Below are 19826 nucleotides of genomic sequence, written 5' to 3' on the forward strand. Positions count from 1 at the left end.
GTGAAGAGCAGGACTTGACTAGCAGGGCAGTGGGAGAGGAGTGGATGGTGCACCCTCTATATAACCCTATCTGGGGCCTCCCTTCACTTCATTCACAGAAAATTCTCAGGCTGCCTTGTGCTTATTTCTCTACTTCATTTGCAGTAAGTGCTTAAGGCTGAAGACCTGGGGGAGAGCCTGGGGCACTAGGATGGTTTCTACTAAAACAACAGAGCTGTATCTGTCCAGGACATTGTCTGTGTGCTCACTGAATCCTAGTAAGTAGCATACATGAAAAGAACAACTTCACAAAAAATTATAACACATATATCTGTAGTTTTGATAAGGGCTTTTGTTTTTTATATCTTTCTGAAATATTAGATTGGATTTATATCTTGGCTTTTTAAGGATACCTTCACGGTTTGTTGTAGGACAATTAATAAAAACCCAGAGACAGATATTGGGGTTCAATCTAAAGATCAGCAATGTAAAACTGTCAGCTTCTGGCTGTTCCCTCTACCTCAGTCCAAAATTAGGATTGTCGTTTTGGACTGAGGTGGAAGTAAGTGTCAGTGGCTGACTGTTTTGCTTTTCTGACATTCAGGTTGAACCCCAGTATCAGTCTCTGAGTTTTTATTAGTCGTACTACAGTTTATCTTTTTGTTTGTATCCATTTGCAATTCTTCTAGTAGAATACACCACTTCTGAAGGAATTCACTGTGCTGTACTCATATTTTGAAAGTCAGGAGACACTTAAAATCATTTCAATAAAAATTTCATGTGTATATTCATTGATTGTATTATGTAATCCTTTCATATTTTAAGGCTATTTTATTGCATCATTGCAAAAGTGTTCTATTGCTATACAATAATTAGATGTTGGCCTGTGGCCAAATTAATCATTTTATTTTACTACATAATGATTATCAAAGTAACTTTTGGAGACCATTAAATTATCTCTAAGTAACATATTTTGCTATTAATAATTTTTGTGATGTTCAAATATTATTTTAAGATCTCTAAGTATTTTACACATTAAATGGAACTTACAATACTGATCAGAATACTAATTTGGGTAAGGATTATAGAAATGAAATAAATACAGTTTTCAACCTTTAGACAAGATTACATATGTTTGAGAAAGCATAATATAGAAATATTTAGAACTTGATTTTTTTTCACCCCAAATATCAAACTAGGTCAATTTATTAAAGATTTTTTCACTGAATTATAAGTTACAATCCTGCTTAGTTTCTGAGTTATTATATTATTGACAATTTCTGAACTCAGTGAAGAAGTTTTCTAATATCTATGTGTCTTTACAATGGAAGGCAGAGAAGGTTTTGTAAAAGTGGAAAAAATGCTGTCACAGGATTGTCCATTTGACCAGGAATTTGATATCAATATTCATTTAAGTTTTAAATGTTGCAGATTGTTTGCCTTCAATTATTAATGTGGAAAGTCTGTATTTTATGCACTTAGAAGGGTAATGCCATGAAGCCAGGATGCCCTTGGCAAGGAGCCTGCAATGTGAAGGCTTTAGTGCTCCTTTCCCTCAAGTCAAGCATCTGACACAGGCACTGGAGTCTCCTGTTGTCTCCATGGAGAAGTACAGGATGCATGTCCTGGTTTTAGGGACCACAGTGTCATGCCCTATTGGTTTCCTGACATCCTGAGATTGTAAGACTTTGAGAGAGTGCTTTTTATAGAGAATTCCACTTCACCACACGGCTGCATTCAGGATCCTGTGCCGGGTTTCTGGGTTCTGTCTCTACACTGGCGCTTCTGCCACCTACTGTTTTCTCAGAACTAGAGTTGAGAGTGGCCACTCACAAACACTGTTTTCAGCAGCTCTGTGTCTTGTAGACTTGCCTACAGGCTAATTTGATGGAGGCATTTTCTCGATTGAGATTTTTTTTCCCAGATGATGTTGACATAAAAATTTTCTGGTACAGATAGTTTTGCTAGTCTTTTTAATAGTGATGCTCCTTACTTTATCCATATGAATACTCTGTGTATGTACATGTATGTACACATTTACACATACCTACACCTTAGGTTTAAATTAAATTTACACAAATTTATGGGAAAACCAGAATTAGGAAGGTGAACTTGTTCTGCCTCATGCATCTCCTGAGATTCATGGATTTTCATCCTGAGATCAGCAATCTATGCTTGTTTCTTTTTATAGTGAATACTAATTGGTGTGTCCATATTTTGATTTCCCTGGCATATTAAGGAGACTCAATTTCCTTTTCTTTACGACTAACCTATAGGTGACTTCTCTGAAACTGCTTCTTACACATTGTTCACAGGTCATGTCTGTATTATTCTAAATTCCAAGATGCTTCAGTGTTGAGAGCAGAACACAAAGTGAACTTTAAAAATCAGATAATCAGCACACAATGCCTTTAGATGAACATTCATATTGTTTAAAATGTTCGGTTATTAGTTCCTGTGGGTGTAGACAAATTTCCAAGAGGAACCATAAAATGATTGCATGGTAGCTCCTGCCTCTGCCCCATGATAACCATGGTCTTTTCTTGCCCAAGTTCAGCAGCCAGGACCGTGTGAACTTTATAGAGGATGCCGTCTGATGATCCAGCAGTTCAAGCCTTTTCAACACCATTTACAGAAGGATGCATGACTGAAAGAGGTGAGCCGAAGATCTTGGAATGGCATAGAAACATTATATTTGTTATTTATATAGCTACAACTATTTTATCCCAGTTTAGTGGAGGCTTGTAATGTATTATATAAATGTGCCTATGTATAATTATATATAATCAGTTGTTGTAAAGATTAACTAGGATAATTTGAGAAAGTAGTTTGCCCTGAATCCTAGCAATATAGTGCAGTTTGGTGCCTGTCATTCTTTTCAGTAGCAGTGTCCAAGGTACTTAGACATTACTGCTAAATGTCTAATTTCTAGCAGAAATATTCTGCTGAAATACAAGGGGCGTCATCTCTATTTACTGAAGCCAGAGGTGTTTCAAGGGCAATGGTGTATTAAGTGGAACCTCAAGAAAGGCTTCTAGAAAATCACCTTGATGTGTATTAAAGATGGTCAAAAACTGCACATATGACGATGATTTTTGGATATCAGCATAACACTTGATACTCTGAACCTGATAGAAGAGAAAACAGGTAACACAGTTGCTCTTGTGATGATTGTCTATTGTCTATTGTCTTTGAGTCATCTCTACTCCTATAAGGAACCCCATGCCTGTAAGTAAACACAATAAAATTCATCATGTTGGATTTTGGGGTAATCAACCACTTTATGATCAGTTTTAAGGCCTAATTTACAAAATGAAATTGTTGTGTAACAATACAAGGGAGACACAAACAATTGTCTAATCACTCTAGACAGTGAACTAATGACAGATACCACCGAAGTTCACCTTACATCACCCAAAGCTGGGAATCTGGAGCTCACTACATGCCCTGCATACAGCTCATGGGTAGAAAAGTATCCTTTCCAGGCTGTTCGGGTCGCCTCACCCTCTTTGAAGGTGTCTCAGCAGTCCTTACTGCTTCTATATGCTTGGGAAGGGAAGGGACTGGAGAGTTTGGCCAGTTTTAAAAAGTTCCTGACCCTATTTTGAGCTGTTTACTTCCTGTGCTTGAGTTTTCTTACAAGAAGGAACGCTTGATCTCCCTTAGACCATCCAGCTGTTTCTCCTTTCAGTAAAAATCCTGTCTGAAGATATTAGTGGTTTTATGTCTCCTTCAACATCCAGTCTTTAAGGAGCTTCCCTCCAAGATGGAAGGTTTAATCTCTGAGGAAACTGCGATAGGACAGAAACCACACTCAGCACCATTTCAGGCTGGATAGCTCGTGGGCCCTACTGCCGTTATTCTGATAAATTCTATTCTGCTAGTGTTAAACAGGTTTTCTGTTGACTTGTCATTATAACCATGGGTTAATTCAGCTCTCAACTCTTCTATATTAAGTAGATGGTGAGTAACACAGAGACTCACATAAGATCAATCTCTTGAGAGTGAAGGAATAAGGAATTCTCATCCCTAAAAGGTACATTTGTATCACACACTCCTCTCCAAGCACTCAGGGGTCACTATGGGAGAGGGGACAGAGTGCAAGAGTTGAGGTATTGGAGGATTAGAACAGTGCCTTCTGCACACAGCCAGGAGGCCACACAGTTTAAACTCACAGTTATGACAGCAGACACAACACCTGTACAAATTTAAACCAACCAAATCCCAGAATGCAGAGGGGAGGTGGGCAGGAAGGACCATTCCTAGCAAAGGGGTTACAGGCAATTGATCGCTGTGGATGGAGGAAGGGTCAGTTTTCTTAGTATTCACTTATAAGTCACCGTGCTCCAGTAATGGCTGAACATCCAGGAGTATATGGACAACAAAAATTGAGCTTGATGTGGAAGCTGCAGAAATGGCTCAGAAGTTAAGAATACTGACTGCTCTTCCAGACAACCTGGATTCAAATCCCAGCACCCACATAGAGACTCACAGCCACTTGTAACTTTAGTTACAGAGGATCCTATATAATCTTTTGGATTATGTAGGTATCAGGCACACAAGTGTTATATGGAAATAAATGCAGGCAAAGCATTCATATCTATAAATAAAATAAAATTTCAAATTGGACTTTATGGGTTTAAAAGATGACACAAAGTTGGGCACATAGGGAAGATGGGTGATCAAGGAGTAAGCGGAAAATATAATAACATTTGTACAAAATTCTCAAAAATTGTTAATTATTTTAAAGAAAATCTTAATGATGACATTGAGTTTTTTCTTCCTTCCTTTCTCAACCTACATCTCCTTCTTTCTACATACAGAATATTTCCCTCTGTCATGGAGATAAATGAAATGTACATTCATGTCATCATTAAGAACATTTGTTATTTCCAAATTGGCATTGGAATCTCAGCCAGCACCTTCCTTCTTTTGCTGCATGTCTTCATGGTCCTTCAAGACTACAGAATTAAGCCCATGGATCTGATCACATGTCACTTGGCCCTCATTCATATTGTGATGCTGCTCATTGTATTAGGTTTTTGGTCTCCAAACCTGTTTGAGTCACTGAATTTACAGAATGACTCCAAATGCAAGGCATTGTTTTACCTGCACAGGGTGATGAGGGGCCTCTCCATATGTATCACCTGCTTCCTGAGTGTGTTACAGGCCATCATCATCAGCCCAAACACTGACTGGGTGGTTAAAACCAAACAAACACTTACAAATTATATCATGTATATTTTCTTGTTTTTCTGGTTTCTCAATTTGTCTTTCAGTAGTAATGTCATCTTGTACACTCTAGGTTATTCCAACACAAGCCAGACAAATCCCCTTGTGATCAGTGAATACTGCTCGATATCTCCAAGTACCCCCATTAGGAGGGGACTGTTTTTTATCTTGACATTTTCCAGGGATGTCTTCTTTGTGGGGCTCATGATGTTCTCTAGTGCATACATGGTGTTTCTGTTGTTCCGGCATCATAGGCGATCACTGCATCTCCACAGAAGCAGCTTCTCTGTAAGACACTCCCCAGAGCAAAGAGCCACCTGGACCATCCTGGCTCTGGTGAGTGTCTTTGTGGCCGTATACTGGATGAACCTTATCATTTCATCCTACTCAACGTTGCTCTGGAGGTATGACCCCGTCCTTCTGAGTCTTCAGAAACTTGTACTCAATGCCTATGCTACTGTGTGTCCAGTGATACAAATGACTTTCCAGAAAAGAATACATGATATTGTGAGATTCATGTACTGGAAATATTGTTATTTTATGACAGAATAAGGCTGGGCTTTTTTTTCCTTGAAAGAGATTATCTAACAATCAAGTAACTAATCAAGAAATACAACACTCTTTTTTCTGGTTTAAATAAATGTATGTAAGTCATATTAATAGATATAATTTTAAAGATGTTACCATCAACTACTATATAATTATTTTGATTCAATGCTCACCATAATTGATTTTTCTTTTTTCTTGTTTTATTTTAAAATTTTTATTCATGTCCCATAACCCCTTCCTCTCCTCCTTCCAATACCCTCACCTTCCCCCACCTCAACACCAACCACTCCTCAGAAAGAGTAAAGCTTCCCATGGGGAGTCCACAATGTCTGACATATGAAGTTGAGACAGGATAAAAACCCTCACCATTGCATCAAGCCTGAGCAAGACATCCCACCATAATGAATTAGCTCCAAAGGGTCAGCTCACACACCAGGGACAGATTCCTGTTCCACTGTCAAGGGTCCCCTCAAACAGATAAAAGCCAGACAACTGTTGTCCATATGCACAGGGCCTAGTTTCATCCCATGCAGGCTCCCTAGCTGTCTGTCTAGAGTCTGTGAGTTCTCATGAGCTCAGGTCAGCTGTCACTATGGATTTCCCCATCATGATCTTGACCTCACCTGGTTCATATATAAAAAGCTGAATGGCCAATAGCAAGACAGGAGTAAAGACAGGCAGAGTCAGCAGGCAGAGAGAATATATAGAAGGCAATATCCGGGAGAATGGAAGGAGGAGGAAGAACAAAGAGAGGAGGATGGTAGGGTGATGGGAACTTTAGCCAATCACATTCTTTTTAGGGTATGTCCCCCTGGGGCCACAAAAAACAAATAAAACATCAAGGTGCGCTCGCCTCTTCCTCTTTGCTCCCTGCGCTCCTGGTCGCTGGAACCCTGGCTGTGTAAGTTTTCTTTCCTCCATTTATTAAAAGCTGAATCTATTATATTAAGCTGGTCTGGTTAGTTCTAACTTATCGGTAGACCACGCCCCCATCAGTTGGCGCCCAAGCATGAGGCTTTTTGGATACCCACCAGCGACTTCTCTCACCGGGGCCTCCCTCCCCTCCACACAGCCCAGAGCAGCCCTCTGTGTGCAACTACTCTGCCACCGCTGTGGAACTGGCGAGTGAGCGAATGAAGCTCAGGAAACATGACTTGTCTCCAGCCCAGCCAACCCACTGCGGCCCCGCCCAGTGCAAACGCCCGCCATACTTGCCTGTGCCCAGCAGCAGCAGCAGGACCCGCACACAGTGCCATTGTTAGCTGCCCTCCACGCACAGGACCACTCCATGTCCCCTCCTCGCCGCCCCTGCTGAGTCCAACCTATGCTGCCGCCTGCCTGTAGTTAAATAATTTACATAGCACACGGTCTGTGAGTTTAACCTCTGGATTTGAGTAATTCTCTTCCCATCTCTGTACCATGTTTTAACTTTGCCACAAGGGGCATAGCCAAACAGACAGGCCATCTAATGTTGGATATTCAGGCTCTAAAACCATGGGCTAAATAGATTTCTTCTTAAGGTCCTGGCTTCAGGTACTTTGTACTTTAGATACCAGAATAAACACAAACGCCTATTCTGTTACATTACAGCTTTGAAAAAGAATATGTTTTGTATCTAGGCTCTGTTTTTTTAAATTGACAATTATATGTCTTAATCTGCCTGTGAAAAAGCAAGATGCTCGGAAAAGGCAAATTAAACCATGGTCCTGACTTGCTCTGCTCACAACACAAGGAGACAATGTTACAACAGATGTAAGATTCCTTGTAGGTATTGTGACTTCTCCAAATTCAATTTTCCCTTTTCAGTAATCCACGTCAGAAGCTAAATTAGATCAGCCAGGATGGATACTCCTGAACGGCTTACAGGAGCTACCCAACAATTCACCAACAAATCAACAAGCAAGCAGACTGAGAAATGAGTGTATCTAATTATCCTCCAATGGCCAGCATGAGAGCTTACAGCACTAATGTCGTAGCTAAGGTTCTGAGTCACCGGGGTCCCACTAATACCGTCACATGACTTCCCATATGTATGGGCATCGTTTCTCAAGCTGCTTCACCCGCAGAAAAACCTGCAGTCCTTAAGTAGCTTCCTCTTCAGGAAGATGTTAATGACTGCCTAGAACATTCTGTGAGGCTCCTATTCAGAGTCCAGCAGCATTTCAGAAATATAGCGAAGTCAGGAGTGATGCCGCACACCTTTGACACCAGTACTTGGGAGGCAGGGGCAGGTGGCTCTCTGAGTTTGAGGCCAGCCTGGTCTACAGAGTGAGTTCTAAGATAGTCAGAGCTATACAGATAAAAGGCTGTCTTGAGAGAAATGGAGATAGGAAGATAGGGAAGAAGGCAGGAACGAAGGAGAGAGAGAAAGAGCGAGAGTGAGAGAGAGGGAGAGAGAGGGAGAGGGAGAGAAAGAAAGAAAGGGAAAGGAAATATAGAGAGCAATGCCAATTTTTTTAATCTGCTGGGCATCCTCATTCTGTGCGGACTTTGAACACATTCTCCACATTCCTTGGGTAAGAAGTATGGACTGGCTAATTTGCTTTCTGTTTACAAGTAATTTTTTTAAAGAACAAATTCACCCATCAAGATTATAAGATAGGAACAATGCATTCAGCAATCCTTAGGCTCCTTACATAACATGGCTTGACATGGGGTCAATGCCCAGTCAAAGCTTTCTGATAAGTATGCTATTATTTTAGTTAAATAATAATCACACATAAACATGACCTCATGGCCTCGGGCAGGGCCATAAACACCTGTCCTGGACCTTCTCACCCACCTTCACCCTGATCTTGGGAGTCCTTGCTATCTTAAAGTTGCTCTGACTTGAATTCCAGCCCTCAAGGGAGGGGAAAACCCACCAACAAATAACCATGTACCTGTGGTGGGGACAGTGTCCGAGGGGTCCTTGTCCAAACAGCTAAACTCTGTGCCTTCTCTCACCTGAAATGAGACACGCAGGGGATGAACAAATGCACCAACTGGACTAGAACTTGGGGGAGAGGATTGGGGGTTGGCCCTATATACTGGAAACGACCACTCACAATTAAAACAGAACAGAACTAGTCTGTTAAGATCTCTCTCTCTCTTTCAACCTCATTGCTCACTGTTCATAACACATTGTTCCAATCTGTCTCCTCCTCCTTCACCTGAGCTCAAGCCATTAATAGTCCTGTCTACAGTGTTGCAGGTCCTCATCAGTACCACCTCCTTTAGGCTGGAGGTCCCCTCCTCTCCCTTCGCAATGGTCTCCCTCTCTCTCTCAGGAAGATGTAACTGTGACCTTCCCCTGCCTAGATTCTCAGCCAAGCCAGGCCCTTCTGTCCATGCTGCCTATTGTTGTGTCCTCCAGGATGACAATGGTGCCAAGCATCTAGGAAATACTATTCGCTGATTGGACAAATAAATTGCTGCCATATATTAACCTCAGCATAAAATCCATCTATCCTAACACTTCCCGACTCTAGTCTGTCCTTGACCAAAGTCTTGATACCCTCCCATACCTCTGAGCCTTTGCTTAAGGCATTCCTCCAACTCTTTCCTCTTCTCCATTTTCTTACCCTTCTGCCTCCCAGGTTCACCCCTAGTCATCCTTCAAAGTTGAGATCATCTTTAGGAAAGTCATCTTTAACTTTTTGAGTTGGTTTTTCTTCCTCTGTATTCGCAGAAGACCCAACACAAAATTTTAATTCCAGTTACTATAGTGTTTGTAATTACTGGCTGGTGTGTCCATTTCTCTACCAAACTGTGTGCTTTTGGACTAGCAGTGTGCTTTATTCATGTTTTAAAATCTCATGTCTAGGATTCACCTATACATCTTCTTCATCAGCTAACAGATCACGACTCGGCCCTGGCCCCGAGTCCTTGCCCCTCTGAGCTTCCGTTCTAGAGTTATAAGAGAGACTTAATAATGCATCCTGAGGGAAAACAGCAATATATAGAAACCAATAGCAACACTTTGATAGGATTCCCTGCATTCTAGACACTGGAGTAAATGCTTTCTCTTTCTTAATACATTTTGTAACTCCACATGGTGAGACTATCACAGTCACAACTTCCCAAATGAAAACCAAAGGCACGGGGAGGTTGAGGGCCTTTCTTATCCACACACAGCCAGGATCTGGAAGACTCTGGATTTGAAGGTAGAGCCAGTGGCTTCATCTCACTATGCCTGCTTCCTTCTAGGTGCATTTATGATATTAGAAAATATGGGGCCCGTTGGTAACTCAGGAATCTTTCTCGTTGCATTTCTTAAGAGTAGAAGCTCACTCTACCACTTGGAGCGAATGCTCCCATGGAAAGGGAAGGACCAAGTCATCTTTATCCACCTTTGTCCTGGTTCTCTGAGAGCAAAGACGTCAGTCTTTCGGTGTTTGAGCCCTGAGGAGTGCAAAGTGTCCTATCTAATCTCAGCGGGAAGAATCCAGGTGACTCTGAGATGATAAGCCACAATCCAGATGTGTACAGTGCAGGTAAGGTTGGACTTTAAGGCTATCTGGTCCCCAAACTTACCTGGTTCCAGACCTCCGCTCCCTTCTCCCTCTACCCTGACAATTCTATTTTCTTCCTCCTCAGATTAAAGGCTCAAGGACTAGCAAAAGATTAGTGGAGGATCCGAGGTCTCTTTTCAAATTGCCACAGTGCCGTGGAACCCCAAATACCTCATGTAGCTGTGAGAGCTACATGGAGTCAGGTCTAAGATGGTGTTGATCCGGGCCACCAAGAGCAAGCCACACATACACTTGAGGTCCTTTGCCCCCCAGTCTTCCCTGGCTGAATTTCAGGTACCTGTTGCAGTTTCCAGAACTCCACAGCTCTCGGTGTGCCCAGAGGCCAGTGGAGTTTTTAGGACACAATGAACCATGTGGAAGGTTACAAAGACTCACGTCTGTCCTGCCCTTACCTGAAGTCTTCCTATGGGTTTCAGCTGTTTGGCCTGGTCGTTGCTATTTCTGTAGGTGAACAGATAGGGGTTCTCCTGCAGAGAAAGGTAACATATAGCCATGACCCAGAGCTCTCCATCCCATAATAATCAAGCCATTCATCTTCGATATGGTTAACTGAAACGTTCATGATATAAGGTTTCAGGTGGGGGCAGGGTCCAAGAGAGACACTGAAGAGGGGTGTTGGGGAGTAAGGAGTTTTTTTTTTTTTAAGTTAGGAGTGTCACAGACAAGCAGACAGATAAAACATACATGGTGAGGGCTCCAAGGACAGTTCAGAGCCCAGAGAGAGGCAGCCTGGTGGGGTCTCTGAAGAGTTGTACAGAGCCTTGGTGCAGAATGAGATTGGGGGTTGGTTTCACAGTAGAAGTCTGTGAGCCAGACATAAGCCAGGGAAAGGGCTGGGGAAGAAGGTATGTGATAATATCCCCATCCCCTTGGGTATAAATTCTCGTCCCAGTGCAGAGACCCTGGCCCCAGGGGTCTGTTAGCCGGGGACTTGGTAGGTATCTGTCAGTTTCTGTGACTGGGAAAAGGCTGCTGAGGGTGTTGTGGCCTGGGCAGTGGCTGGATTCTAACACTGAGTTTTCACACCTATCTTCTCCGTGAATCCAGACCTTTCCCTGCCCCTTCTCTTTCTGTTTCCTGATGGCCTCCTGAAGAAGGTCCCCGGGGCTTTGAAACGGCCCACTTGCAAGCTACTCATCTCTGATACTTCCTCCCTCTCTGTCTCAGTGGTCTGTATCACCCAGTTAAACACAGAAAATTCAGACAGAAGACCTCATTTTAGGCTTCTTGGAAGTCAGAACAAAGAGGAAAAGAGGTTTGCCTAATCACAATAAACTTACTAATTCTGCTATCAAGAAAGCAACCCTCCCCCCAAATCAACCTGCATTCCACGAGAGAAGGAATTTCTATCATTGATGTTTAGTTATTTCCTCATCCATGTCTTTGGAAAGATTATCTATAGATTTATTACATTTTGGGCACATATTTAGGATACAGCCTTCAAGATTCCTTAGGACCTCATCAGCTCTGCCTCCCGAGGTATAGGAAGGCCTTGATGTGGCACCTGGGGCCCCAAGAAGGCTAGCGGGACCATAACTGGAGGCCAGGTGAGCTGTGGCCTTGTTCCTGTGATGCCCACAGGTATGAAGGGTCTTCACTCTGCTCTCACAGTGCACAGGAATCAGTTTTAGGACAACCTGTGCTCAGGTCCAGAACAGCAGACCCAAGACTCTCGGGGCTAAAGTCTCAGTAACACCCCACTTTTCAGTGAAGTTCACGTTGTCACCCACACCTCACCTCACCCAGCCCAGTGTCTCCTACCTGAGACGGACATTCCAGCCTCTCTCTCTCCGATGCATCAAACAATTCATCTTTGTGACCCACTGGCTTCATCTAGAAGAGAAGGTAACAGATGAAACAGAGGCCTCGTGTAGGTAGCAGCCTTCCATGGCACTCCTGAGATGGGTTCCTCCAGCCAGGGAGCTCTCTGAGTCTGACTCTTGGGTCAGTAGCCCTTGTGGGCATTTCCAGCTCCATCCTAGACTGAGGGGTAAGTAGCTCAACTCTCAGGGAAGTGAGGCCTACATCTTTCTAGGGATGTGGTAGTACTCTCGTTTGAAGACCATGGTGTGAGATTGGTGGGTTTTGGGGGGTGTTGGCTTTTGATGGGACTTCCTAGCCCACCTCCCCAGGAGTGCAGTAGGAGAAACTGAACATGGTTTGGAGCAGGTATCCAAGGCAGACAGACATTGTTATTTGGAGTCCAACCAGATTATCACAGCGGGTCACGTGGCTTCCCCAGGATGGTTACCATACTTGGCATCGTGTCCTCCCCTCAGTGTCCAGTTGGCTGGACGCTGATAAAGATTTCCATGTCAAAGACAGTAGAGACAGGGAGGAAGGACAAGCCCAAGCAGCGTGGGAAAAGCCTGTATCTTTTGCCCCAGTTTTCCCCTTCTTGCAGCTATAATCTACAGTGTGGTTCTCATCCTCCTTAATGCTGTGGCCCTTTAATACAGTTCCCCATGCTGTGGTGACCCCCAGTCATAAGGTTATTTTCATTACTTCTTCATAACTATTTCTGCTGTTATGAATTGTAATGTAAATATCTGACATACAGGATATCTGAAATGTTTCCCCCCCCAGGGGTTGCAACTCACTGGTTGAGAACCATCAATCAACATGTACACAAACCCAGGTTCAATAAAAAAAAAAACAAAACAAAACAAAAAAAACAAGTCTGGATTGAAGTTTACACAGCTGCCTATGAAGTCAAACAGGCCCCAGTGTTTGGCTGGGCCACAGAGACGGAGTGACAGGGAACGCAGCTTGGCCCCCACCCTCGCAGACAACAGACTGGCTAGCAACTTGAGAACAAATGGCATCAGTACAACTGCCACAGAGGCCACCCGACAGCAGACAGATGGCGCTGAGAGCAGCAGGTGGAACCAGCAGGTCATAACTGCAGCAAAAGCACCGGAGAAAGGGGAATGAAGGTCACTGAAGAACGAGATGAAGGGTTTTTTTTAGGTTTTCTTCAGTGCTGGGTGTCAAGAACGGGGCCCTCCACATGCCAGGCAAATGCTCCACTACAAAGCCACATCCTCAACCCAAGGTGGGCGAGTGTTTTTAAAACTTCTTTTTATGGACTGGGGATGTATCTCAGAAGAGTGCTTGAGTCCTGGTTTGATCCCCAGCCCTGAATAAAGACCTAGTGTGGTCATGCATGCCTGTGATCCAGTACTGTGAAGGCAGAGGTGGAGGATCAGAAACTCCAGGTCGTTCTCAAGTAGCAAGTTCAAGGCCAGCTTGGGCTACATGAGATCCTGGATATGGTGGGGGTGGGGCAGAAACACAGAGAGACAGAGACACAGAAGGAGAGGGAGGAAGCCGGGAACTTAAAAACCTGCTGCAGTGGTTGAAGGGTCTTCGACCCATGCCTTTCCCTCCTGTTTGGGAGCCTTCTGCTTTGCTCTCAGCCCTGCCACACCACAGTCTAGGCCCTGGTAGCAGTTTTGTCCCTCATCCCCCCCCCCGACAAGGACTTTGACAGGGATGTGGTTGGTTACTGGCTTGGACACCCCCTCTAGCTGTCACACAGATAAACCACAATGATTCAGAAGCCCCTCAAGATCTAGTAATTCTGCATTTGTGCCCCAGATACCCGGAAGCCAGAAGAACGTTCAGGACTTGTGGCTTGTTCTGATCTGATGGGAGGAGGCAGATAAAGGGGGGGCATAATTACAGTCAGTTCTAGAGGAGTGGCAGGGAAGAAATGGGCTCTCAAACTCCTTTCAGTTTTATTTTGATGGTGGACCGTCCTAGGAAAAAGGGAGCGCTCATGGGGCCTGGCTAATGGCTGGATCAACTGCACTCCATTTTCCCTCAGTCTTTCAAGAATGTCAGAATCCAGAGAGAATCTGGAAAGAAACCATATCTATCCTGACAGCTGAATTCAACAGAACCCTGCAAACCATTTCAAGGGCCCCAGAGAAGAGCAGTTTATAGGTTTGTCCACTAAACCTGCTTCTGTTTAGAACCTCATCTTAAATGAGCATGATGGTACATACCCATAATTTCAAATTTTGGGAGGCCGAGGCAGGAGGATTGTTTAAGTTTGAAGTCAGCCTGGCTACAGACTGAGATCATGTCTCAAGGCCAAGGCCACAGCAAGCCTCACGTTAAATGTTCCCATATCAGTCATACAGTTTTCTTACACTGGTTCTGACTCTGAATCCTCAGAGAAGAGAGAAAACCTGATTACTTCAAATAGGCCCTCTTCCTTCGTCTACCACCCGGGGCTGCTGTACCCAAAGGCATCGTCTCCCGTCCCCAGCCCCCAACATCTGTCCCTGGTCTCATCCTTGCTATGGCTTCATCTTCCACTCTCTTCATTGGTCTCCTTCACTCTGCTCTGCCACTGTGAAATTAGCTTACATGGGGACGGATGAGGGTGATCGTAAGAAAATCGTCTCTGGGGGTTGGTTAAATGGCTCAGCACTGGCCGCCAAGCCTGATGCAAGTGTGGCAGGCAGTCCTCTGGCCTCTGCACGCACACCGTAGCTCAGTGCACCCCTCCCTCGATAAATAAGAGCAATAACTTTAGAAATCGGATCTGGAATGAGTTCTTCTGAAGTATGACTACTTCCCACATTTCCCCTCCTGCCTGGTAGCGCTAGCATCTTGCCGCGAGACTCAGCGTAGTGTTGTGATCACTGGGAGGCCCTGGGATTGAATGTCCCCAAGGGTGTGTCCCTTCACTACTATGATACAAGAATTTCCAGAAACTGCTGAAGAAGCAGCAGAAAGGACCTAGAGAGAATGAGTTCTGCCCAAACACAAATCTTCAGCTTTGTAGAGGGGGCGCAAGCTGCAGCCAGGGCTGGGACCAGGGAGATCAGGAACCTAGCAGAGTTCTAGTCTGGGTGTGCGCAGACAAAGCCACTCACCACCTCCGCATATGTGCAGCGCTTAGAGCTCACACCTGCCCTCTGAGGGCACAGAAGACAGATGCTGATGTGGCCTGTGTGTAGTCACACATGGCTCTGTGGGCTGCAGAGATCCCTTTCAACATAGATGGGTAGTCAGGAGAACGGCAGGTGAAGGTCCCTGAGATTATAGCACTTCTGACCACCCCCACACCCGCCGCTACCTACCTAGGAGGAAAGCCCTCCCCCTGAGGCTCTGTGTTTGAATGTGGCATAGAACATGTAACCCTGGGTATGGCCTCCATGGTTTGGGGTAAGATAAACACACAAACCAAGGGCTCCAGCCTCCCCATACTCTAAGAGACCGCAGAACTGAAAGACATGAAGGGAGCCCACAGGCTCCCCTAGCTGAAGGTCATTGTACTCTCTTGGCAGGGGAGAGAATAGCGTGACTCTGTCAAGCAGCAGCCAGAAGTGGGACTGGAGCCAAACCCACTTTCTGACACCCTCTGCCTCGCCCAATCTGTCACATTCCAGATCTTTCATGGGCAGATTCAAGCCTGCAGGAGCTGTGGGTGGGTTCCAGCAGAGTGGTGGTGGCCTGGTATTTTGCCAGTGGGGAAACGGGGGGACTGAAACACTCCTTTCTCCCTTTCTGGGCTGTAGGCGCCTGGAAGGACTTAATAGGAAACTTAGTGGGTTTGCTGGTGTTGGACTGGAGAGAGGCCAGTGACTGCCACTTAGGACAACTGTCACTTCCTCCGGGATGTCCTCCTGGCACTTGCTGTACCCCAAACTCTTATCTCCCTCTGGGCACTCGCTCCTTGTGACCCTTGAGCAGGCCAGAGGAAATTGGGTCGGCAGCCCGGGAATGCCACTGGACCGCCTGATAAAAGTGGTTGTCGCCACTACTGCCGCCAATGCTGAGGAGAGGAGAAAGGGAAAGGGTCCCGCCCTGCTGTGCTCTCTTCAGCTGATCCTGAGTTCTAGGGCTTGTCTGTCTGCACTCTGAGTCCCATCATCCCCATACTGCCTCTCAGATAGGCCAGCCTCCCTCCTGCCACTCGGCGATGCACTTGGCTCATTATCCCCACACCCTTTGCTGAGAGGCCCTGGTGCCAAGGGTGCCTGCCCTGCCCTCCTCCTGTACATCACTTCAAACTCACCTCAAATTCTGTCTTCAGGGCCCCTCCTGACCTCATGGTCCATACTATCTTTGAGGATCTGCCAGCCCAGCCCTGCCGGCCAGGACACTTGTGCCCTGTCCTAATGACTGGTACCCTCCCAGCTATAACTTGAGCTCCATGAAGACAGGGGCCACACTTGGTCGTCCTGTACCCTCTAGCACCAGGCAGGGCAGAGCAAAGTCAGACACTTGTCGGCTGAGGAAGCATGATGTGGCAGAGGCCTGAGGCTGAGCTGGTACAGTCAACCCTGTCTCCTTGAGAGGTCACAGGAGGTCATGAAGCCAGGGGTCTGCTTTCTGCCCTTCATGGAATAAAAGGTCTCAACATGTGGATCACAATCCCTTTAGCAAACCTCTAGCTCCAAAAAAAAAAAAAAAAAAAAAACCCACATTTACATTACAATTCATAACAGCAGCAAAATTACATTTATGAGGTAGCAACAAAAATAATCTTATAGTTGTGGGTCACCACAACATTAGGAGCTGTATTAAAGGGCCACAGCGTTAGGAAGGTTGAGAACCACCGGTTAGGGGTTATCCCACCAAGTGCCTGCCCCACCAGCAAGTGCCTTTGGAAAAAGCCTTGGGTTTCACTGCCAAAGGTCAAAGTGTTTCACACATGGGGTCACTACCACCGTCCCCTAACCTCCCTGATCCAATCTCCACGGGTCACCTTGGAATAACTGAAATTCAGTATACTCCATGCAGCTCACCAGCTGGAGGAAAAGAATGAGATGCTTCTAATCCAAGGAAGAAGAAAAGCCAATTCATATTGCTGGGATTCTAAGGATACGGCAGCAAGGATGGGCAAACAATGGCAAAAGAAGCACCCTGAAAGGGCACCAAGTTTTGGGGTACCTCCCAAAGTCCCTGGGAAACCTTTGGGGACCCGGGAAAGCCCATCATTGTTATCCTAGGGAGAGCAACACAATCTAAGACATGGAGGGTGAGATACACTGAACGTGTGGGGTCAGGTGTGATGTGTTTCCTGTATGTGGGGTTGACACCTGAATTGATGCAGGCATGAAAGGCAGGATCTAATTCCAGCCCAGGCCATCTCTCTGACGACCGTGATGGCTCCAGGTACCACCTACAACTTTTAAACCTGCATGGTGCCACTTCAGAGAGGAAAGCGAGTAGGAACCTCAGGGAGCCTGTGCCCTGAATGCAACTTGAAGCCAGTCAACCACCCAACTCTAGGGGCCCGGCCCTGCCTCTGGGGAAAGCAGGATGGAGCTCTGTACCAGGTCACCATTGGTAAGTCAAGGCTGTCCCTCTGTGAACCAGCCCACAGGCTGGCATGAGCCACACATCTCCACACTCACCATGTTGTTCCAGATCCTGAGGGTGAGCATGCTGGGATCCTGGGGCGAGGACCTCTCCTGGAGGAGAATGAGGTAAGAAAGGACTCTGTCACCCCACCCCTACCCCGAGGATATGATGCTGTCCACCTATGTGGACAGGGCCTTGGCCCATCCAGCTCTGTCCTCTAGCCCTTCCTCAAGGAGCAGTACATTTATAGGAGTGCTGTCTGGAGTTAGGGTTTGGAGGTTAGGGCTGGCAGGAACAGGGTGAGTCTCTGGTTTCTCTGTATTGTTATAGAGCCTCCAAAACTTAACGCAGAACAGGAGCAGGTGACTGGGAGGTGACTCCATTGGGGCAGTGAGGCATGGGCAGGGAGTCCTTTCCAGTATGAACCATGACTTCAAACAGCAAGTAAGTCTTGGAGGTGGCACAGTGAGGCCAACAGGTAGGAGCTGGCAGCTGTTCCTCCACACAGCCCTGAAGGCTCAGGGGCTACAGAGACCCCATTAGGCAGGCATGTCCGTCTCTCAGGGCTATACAATCCTCCTCCCTTGGGGAGGAAGACGCAAATGCCTCTCTCCAGGGATGGAGGTAGAGGAGCACACAGAAGGAAAAGCTAGAGGGAATGGTCTGGAAAACAGCAACCTCTGTAACCACAAAGGTGGGAGGGGGTACCCAGGGCTCCTCAAGCCCCAGGCCCCGAAATCTTCCACATGCTAGCTTGTGACATCCACTCCAGACGGATGGGATATTAATAACAGTCCTTGTTTTACAGGTGTGAAACCAAGGCATGGGGAAGCCAAACTCTTTGTATGAGGTCACACAGTAGGCCCATTCCCGACACAGGGCTTTAGGCCAGGCTATCAGCCTCAAGGCCCTGCCTCTCAGAATCTGCCTCACGGGTCTCTGCAACCCCATGAGGGAACCACATGGGAAAGGGTGAGAGACTACGGTGGCATTGTTCCTGAGACTGCACACCCGGTATTCAGGGAAGGCTGTGGATTCTGCGGAGGAAAGGGGGCTGGGAGGAGGCAGGGGCAGGTGTGCGGCCCAGGCTTCCTCACCATCTAGTATCCATACTCGCGATGCCCCGCATGGCTCACTCACCGAAGGTGGTTCTACCTCATAGAAGGCTGGAAAACCACTGTGAAGGATTCATATTTGTTGAACTTGCTGGAGACCAGGAGACCTTCCCAGGTTTCCTGGAGAAGGGACAAAAGAGTGCCCGTTCAAGAGCCCACACCAGCCAAAGTTGTTTGGCATATGAAGACCCTCCTTCAATCAGCTCTACACATCATACCAAAACCCTCACTCAACCACCTCTACACGTGACTGACAACTGTGTGCTGCTTGGAAGGCCCCCCTTGCCTTACACTTTGGGGCTGTTGAGGACTGCAAAAGAGTTTTCCCTTGCCTCTGAAGCCCCAGCACCAGGGCGTACCAGACAAAGATCTGGAGACGGTTCTCCGGAAACTCAAGAAGTACAAGGCAGCCCTGCACGCCGTGGAGGCTAGGTCTGCAAAGGCACGTGCCACCAGTGTCCCTTGCTCCCACTCAATCATACCCAGAGTGGACAGTGCCACACAACTGTGAACTTACAACTGTGGCGGAATGCCATCTTGTTAACACAGGTCAGCGGGCTCTGTATTCTGAGCTGTTTGCCAGCCAGAATAGCAGCTTCCACTGAGCCCACCACACTCCACTGGGCCTCCTTGGTCAACTAAAGTGTGTGGCATCAGGAACCATGACTTGCCTCCATACAGGCACCATCTGTATGGTGTGTACAGTGGGGATTTCTGGGGAGGAGGAGGCTGGGACAGGCGCATGGCCCAGGCTTCTTCCCCATCTACTGTCCACATATTCAAGGCCTCACATAACTCACTCACCGAGGGGGCTTCCACCTTGGAGAAGAAAGACTGGAGAACCAGCACCAATGGTGGTAAAGAACGGTTGGCACAACTCTTCACTAGCTGTGGAAAGCATGAGGTCCCACTCCTGCACAAGCTGTGCCTCTAACCGTATGGGTTCCTCCTGGGGAGAACTATGGGGGTGCCTCTCCTTGGCTCCCAGCAGCCCTGAATTTAGCTAAGTCTTGCTAGAGCTGGTTAGCCCATTGTCCCCCACCCTCCCTGTTCTCCTCCACCCTCCCATGTTTCCCTGAACCAGCAGCCCAGGTTCCAAGTGGGGCTCACC

General features: G+C 46.3%; 1 long non-coding RNA gene across 1 annotated transcript; it reads right to left on the reverse strand.

The window, feature by feature from the left end:
- Nucleotides 1-6996: 6996 nt before the first annotated feature.
- On the reverse strand, nt 6997-10744 carry LOC130865063 (uncharacterized). The gene is made up of 3 exons (XR_009056065.1): nt 10667-10744; nt 8643-8706; nt 6997-7098 (listed from the first exon to the last, which is right to left on the reverse strand). It is a non-coding gene; the product is annotated as an uncharacterized LOC130865063 (long non-coding RNA).
- Between the last annotated feature and the right edge of the window lie 9082 nt (nt 10745-19826).

This window comes from Chionomys nivalis, chromosome 23, assembly GCF_950005125.1.
Source record: "Chionomys nivalis chromosome 23, mChiNiv1.1, whole genome shotgun sequence".
In the NCBI taxonomy this organism is placed as follows: Eukaryota; Metazoa; Chordata; class Mammalia; order Rodentia; family Cricetidae; genus Chionomys; species Chionomys nivalis.